This window comes from Aulostomus chinensis, chromosome 1 (genome assembly GCF_037954235.1).
Source record: "Aulostomus chinensis isolate RoL2024-O1b breed Wild chromosome 1, RoL_Achi_v1.0, whole genome shotgun sequence".
NCBI classification, from domain to species: Eukaryota; Metazoa; Chordata; class Actinopteri; order Syngnathiformes; family Aulostomidae; genus Aulostomus; species Aulostomus chinensis.
Window position 1 is genome coordinate 49,931,682 of NC_141320.1, and position 7,034 is coordinate 49,938,715.

The 7,034-nt window shown below is 37.7% G+C and overlaps 1 long non-coding RNA gene across 1 annotated transcript; it reads right to left on the minus strand.

Annotated features, from left to right (window-relative positions):
* Positions 1 to 5,924: 5,924 nt before the first annotated feature.
* LOC147272061 (uncharacterized) lies at positions 5,925 to 7,034 on the minus strand. The gene is made up of 4 exons (XR_015115834.1): positions 6,998 to 7,034; positions 6,844 to 6,925; positions 6,700 to 6,755; positions 5,925 to 6,615 (listed from the first exon to the last, which is right to left on the minus strand). It is a non-coding gene; the product is annotated as an uncharacterized LOC147272061 (long non-coding RNA).

Genomic DNA, 7,034 nt, shown 5'->3' on the forward strand with positions numbered 1-7,034 from the left:
GTTCGTAGCAACTCTTCCTACATGACTGTCACTATCACTTTGAGGTTATTCGAAACACTTACATTACTGTAAGCATCACTGAGTTGATTAGCAACTATCACTACATTACTGTTAGCATCATTTTAAGTTCATTAGCAATTCTTCCGACATCACTGTCGCAATATTTTGAGGTTCGTAGCGACTTTTACTACATTACTGTCGCATTATATTGAGGTCCGTAGCAACTCTTACTACATGACTGTCAGCATCACTTTGAGGTTTTTCGAAACACTTACTACATTACTGTAAGCATCACTTTGAGTTGATTAGCAACTATCACTCCATTACTGTTAGCATCATTTTGAGTTCATTAGCAATTCTTACTAAATCACTGTCGCATCATTTTGAGATCATTAGCAATTCTTCTGACATCACTGTCACATTATTTTGAGGTTCGTAGCAACTCTTACTACATTATTGTTGCATTATTTAAAGGTTCGTAGCAACTCTTACGACATTACTGTCAGCATCACTTTGAGTTTATTAGCAACTTTCACTCCATTAATGTTAGCATCATTTTGAGTTCATTAGCAATTCTTACTAAATCACTGTCGCATCATTTTGAGATCTTTAGCAATTCTTCTGATATCACTGTCGCATTATTTTGAGGTTCGTAGCAACTGTTACTACATGACTGTCAGCATCACTTTGAGGTTGTTCGAAACGTTCACTCCATTACTGTTAGCATCATTTTGAGTTCATTAGCAATTCTTACTACATCACTGTCGCATCATTTTGAGATCTTTAGCAATTCTTCTGACATCACTGTCGCAATATTTTGAGGTTCGTAGCAACTTTTACTACATTACTGTCGCATTATTTTGAGGTTCGTAGCAACTGTTACTACATGACTGTCAGCATCACTTTGAGGTTGTTCGAAACGTTCACTCCATTACTGTTAGCATCATTTTGAGTTCATTAGCAATTCTTACTACATCACTGTCGCATCATTTTGAGATCTTTAGCAATTCTTCTGACATCACTGTCGCAATATTTTGAGGTTCGTAGCAACTTTTACTACATTACTGTCGCATTATTTTGAGGTTCGTAGCAACTCTTACTACATGACCGTCAGCATCACTTTGAGGTTATTCGAAACTTTCACTCCATTACTGTTAGCATCATTTAAGTTCATTAGCAATTCTTACTACATCACTGTGGCATCATTTTGAGATCATTAGCAATTCTTCTGACATCACTCTTGCATTATTTTGATGTTCGTAGCAAACTCTTACTACATTACTGTTGCATTATTTAAAGGTCCGTAGCAACTCTTACTACATTACTGTCAGCATCACTTTGAGTTTATTAGCAACTTTCACTCCATTAATGTAAGCATCATTTTGAGTTCATTAGCAATTCTTACTACATCACTGTAGCATCATTTTGAGATCATTAGCAATTCTTCTGACATCACTGTCGCATTATTTTGAGGTTCGTAGCAACTGTTACTACATGACTGTCAGCATCACTTTGAGGTTGTTCGAATCGTTCACTCGATTACTGTTAGCATCATTTTGAGTTCATTAGCAATTCTTACTAAATAACTGTCGCATCATTTTGAGATCTTTAGCAATTCTTCTGACATCAATGTCGCATTATTTTGAGGTTCGTAGCAACTCTTACGACATGACTGTCAGCATCACTTTGAGATTGTTCGAAACACTAACTATATTACTGTAAGCATCACTGAGTTGATTAGCAACTATCACAACATTACTGTTAGCATCGTTTTGAGTTCAATAGCAATTCTTACGAAATCACTGTCGGCATCATTTTTAATTTACTCGCAACTCAAACCACATGACTTTCAGCATCACTTTGAGGTTGTTCGAAACACTTACTACATTACTGTTTGCATCATTTCGTTATCATTAGCAATTCTTACTAAATCACTGTCGCATCATTTTGAGATCTTAAGCAATTCTTACTAAATCACTGTTGCATTATTTTGAGATCTTTAGCAATTCTTCTGACATCACTGTCGCATTATTTTGATGTTCGTAGCAACTCTTACTACATGACTGTCAGCATCACTTTGAGGTTGTTCGAAACACTTCCTACATTACTGTTAGCATCATTTTGAGTTCATTCGCAATTCTTACTAAATCACTGTCGCATCATTTTGAGATCTTTAGCAATTCTTCTGACATCACTGTCACATTATTTTGAGGTTCGTAGCAACTCTTACTACATGACTGTTGCATTATTTGAAGGTTCGTAGAAACTCTTACTACATTACTGTCAGCATCGCTTTGAGTTTATTAGCAACTTTCACTCCATTAATGTTACTATCATTTTGAGTTCATTAGCAATTCTTCTGACATCACTGTCGCATTATTTTGAGGTTCGTAGCAACTCTTGCTACATGACTGTCAGCATTACTTTGAGGTTTTTCGAAACACTTACTACATTACTGTAAGCATCACTGAGTTTATTAGCAACTATCACTACATTACTGTTAGCATCGTTTTGAGTTCAATAGCAATTCTTACGACATCACTGTCAGCATCATTTTTTATTTACTCGCAACTCAAACCACATGACTGTCAGCATCACTTTGAGGTTCTTCGAAATGTTCACTCCATTACTGTTAGCATCATTTTGAGTTCATTAGCAATTCTTACTAAATCACTGTAGCATCATTTTGAGATCATTAGCAATTCTTCTGACATCACTGTCGCAATATTTTGAGGTTCATAGCAACTCTTACTACATGACTGTCAGCATCACTTTGAGGTTGTTCGAAATGGTCACTCCATTACTGTTAGCATCATTTTGAGTTCATTAGCAATTCTGACTAAATCAGTGTCGCATCATTTTGAGATCTTTAGCAATTCTTCTGACATCACTGTTGCATTATTTTGAGGTTCGTAGCAACTCTTACTACATGACTGTCAGCATCACTTTGAGGTTTTTCTAAACACTTACGACATTACTGTAAGCATCACTGAGTTGATTAGCAGCTATCACTACATTACTGTTAGCATCGTTTTGAGTTCAATAGCAATTCTTATATCACTTTCAGCATCATTTTTAATTCACTCGCAACTCAAACCACGACTGTCAACATCACTTTGAGGTTATTCGAAACTTTCACTCCATTACTGTTAGCATCATTTTGAGTTCATTAGCAATTCTTACTAAATCACTGTCGCATCATTTTGAGATCTTGAGCAATTCTTCCGAAATCACTGTCGCATTATTTTGAGATTCGTCGAAACTCTTACTAAATGACTGTCAGCATCACTTTGAGGTTATTCGAAACGTTCACTCCATTACTTTTAGCATCATTTTGCTTTCATTAGCAATTCTTACTAAATCACTGTCGCATCATTTTGACATCTTTAGCAATTCTTCTGACATCACTGTCGTATTATTTTGAGGTTCGTAGCAACTCTTACTACATGACTGTCAGCATCACTTTGAGGTTGTTCGAAACACTTACTACATTACTGTTAGCATCATTTTGAGTTCATTAGCAATTCTTACTAAATCACTTTCGCATCATTTTGAGATCTTGAGCAATTCTTCTGACATCACTGTCGCATTATTTTGAGGTTCGTAGCAACTCTTACTACATTACTGTCGCATTATTTTGTGGTTCGTAGCAACTCTTCCTACATTACTGTCAGCATCACTTTGAGTTAATTAGCAACGATCACTACATTACTGTGAGCATCATTTTGAGTTCATTAGCAATTCTTCCGACATCACTGTCGCAATGTTTTGAGGTTCGTAGCAACACTTACTACATGACTGTCAGCATCACTTTGAGGTTGTTCGAAACTCTTACTACATTACTGTAAGCATCACTGAGTTTATTAGCAACTATCACTACATTACAGTTATCATTATCTTTAGTTCATTAGCAATTCTTACGACATCACTGTCCCATCAGTTTGAGATCATTCCCAATTCTTCTGACATCAGTGTTGCAATAGTTTGAGGTTCGTAGCAACTTTTACTACATTACTGTCGCATTATTTTAGGTTCGTAGCAACTCTTAGTACATGACTGTCAGCATCACTTTGAGGTTATTCGAAACATTCACTCCATTAATTTTAGCATCATTTTGAGTTCATTAGCAATTCTTACTACATCACTGTCGCATCATTTTGAAATCATTAGCAATTCTCTGACATCACTGTCGCATTATTTTGAGGTTCGTAGCAACTCTTACTACATTACTGTCACATTATTTTGAGGTTCGTAGCAACTCTTTCTACATTACTGTCACATTATTTTGAGGTTCGTAGCAACTCTTTCTACATTATTGTTGCATTATTTAAAGGTTCATAGCAACTCTTACTACATGACTGTCAGCATCACTTTGAGTTTATTAGCAACTATCACTACATTACTGTTAGCATCATTTTGAGTTTATTAGCAACTCTTACGACATCACTGTAGCATTAAATTGAGTTCATTAGCAACTCTTACTACATGACTGTCAGCATCACTTTGAGGTTGTTCGAAACACTTACTACATTACTGTAAGCATCACTGAGTTGATTAGCAGCTATCACTACATTACTGTTAGCATCATTTTGAGTTTATTAGTAATTCTTCTGACATCACTGTCGCAATATTTTGAGGTTCGTAGCAACTTTTACGACATTACTGTCGCATTATTTTGAGGTTCGTAGCAACTCTTACTACATGACTGTCAGCATCACTTTGAGGTTATTCGAAACTTTCACTCCATTACTGTTAGCATCATTTTGAGTTCATTAGCAATTCTTACTACATCACTGTCGCATCATTTTGAGATCATTAGCAATTCTTCTGACATCACTGTCGCATTATTTTGATGTTCGTAGCAACTCTTACTACATTACTGTTGCATTATTTGAAGGTTCGTAGAAACTCTTACTACATTACTGTCAGCATCGCTTTGAGTTTATTAGCAACTTTCACTCCATTAATGTTACTATCATTTTGAGTTCATTAGCAATTCTTCTGACATCACTGTCGCATTATTTTGAGGTTCGTAGCAAGTCTTGCTACATGACTGTCAGCATTACTTTGAGGTTTTTCGAAACACTTACTACATTACTGTAAGCATCACTGAGTTTATTAGCAACTATCACTACATTACTGTTAGCATCGTTTTGAGTTCAATAGCAATTCTTACGACATCACTGTCAGCATCATTTTTTATTTACTCGCAACTCAAACCACATGACTGTCAGCATCACTTTGAGGTTATTCGAAATGTTCACTCCATTACTTTTAGCATCATTTTGAGTTCATTAGCAATTCTGACTAAATCAGTGTCGCATCATTTTGAGATCTTTAGCAATTCTTCTGACATCACTGTTGCATTATTTTGAGGTTCGTAGCAACTCTTACTACATTACTGTCAGCATCACTTTGAGGTTTTTCTAAACACTTACGACATTACTGTAAGCATCACTGAGTTGATTAGCAGCTATCACTACATTACTGTTAGCATCGTTTTGAGTTCAATAGCAATTCTTATATCACTTTCAGCATCATTTTTAATTCACTCGCAACTCAAACCACGACTGTCAACATCACTTTGAGGTTATTCGAAACTTTCACTCCATTACTGTTAGCATCATTTTGAGTTCATTAGCAATTCTTCTGACATCACTGTCGCATTATTTTGAGGTTCGTAGTGTGGCAAGGCGAGCGGTGGAGAACAGTTGCCAACAACGCCACCTGGGGGCTTTCACCCCAGGATATAAACAAAATTTCAAAATGACCAGGCTTCCATTTGAACAAAGGCACACAGGTCGAGAGACACAACAGGACAGTACAGTGATTTCCAATTATAAAAATACTTTTATTAGAAAAATAGTTTAAAATGAGCAACAGACTAAATGAATACCAATGGATATAATAAGGAGTGCAAGAGGAATTACCGAAAGGAAAAGGGGACAGGGCTGGGGCTTACCACGACAGCGGTAACGAAAAGGGGAGGGATCCAAAAAAACTACACTGCACCCGTGACACAGCAAACCAAAAAAACATGAATAAGGAACCACCACCAGGGGGACCGCTGCCGCTCTGGGCCCTCAACACCTGTCAAAGAGAAGAAAAGAACACCATCAAAAACATGAAATCAAGGCAACCCTCACACACGAACCAAATATCACTACCACAAATAACCCAACAGAAACTGTTTTAAATCCAAATGATCAAAATGGGGAGCAAAAGGCTATGATAATAATAATAATAATAATAATAATAATAAGGGTTCTAAACAATAAATCAAATGTAACCCACAAAAACTAACAGTCATAATTCAAATAAAGAAATAACAAATAGAAAAGGAATAAACTCAAGTAATTAAGGAAATGTCTGCCCCTCTAATTAAAACCAGGCTCCAAGGGGGATGGCTCAGCGCCGATGAGGGTCGGGATGCCCTCTCTTGGCCCACGTTGAGGCTCTTATAAAGGCCGTAGTGCACGGCTTTAACCGCCGTTACTGGGATCAGAGCCGTTATGAGCCGAATCAGCAAGAATCCAGAATGAAGAAGAGGAGAAGAGAAGAAGAGGAAGAACCAAAACAGCAGCGAGGCTCACAGCAGCAATTGACGGCCGCGCACTGCAAAATAAACAAGTTAACCTAATTAAAATGTGGATGAAGGGCATTACAGAATAACAAAAGCTAAGAATAAACATTTCCTACCGGAGGGCAGAATCATGGTGTCAGACGAGGCAGGAGGAGGAAGCCCGCAGCCCAGACTACACAAACGATGGCCGGGAGAGGATAATCAGAACACCACAGACCATCGGCAGCTTGATATGAAAGGCAGACAACTACGCGTCTTACCCACAGAAAGCGCACCACGCACACACCGGTGCACCACGCACACACCAAGGGAGACAGCCCAGCTCCCGGTAACACCACACCGCTGGACGGAGCAAAACTGGAGTAAACAGGGGGCCCAGGACACTGAATAATGGAGCAGAGCAAGCATGCATACCTTTGTTTGTAACCGATCTGCTGACCAGCGAGACGCC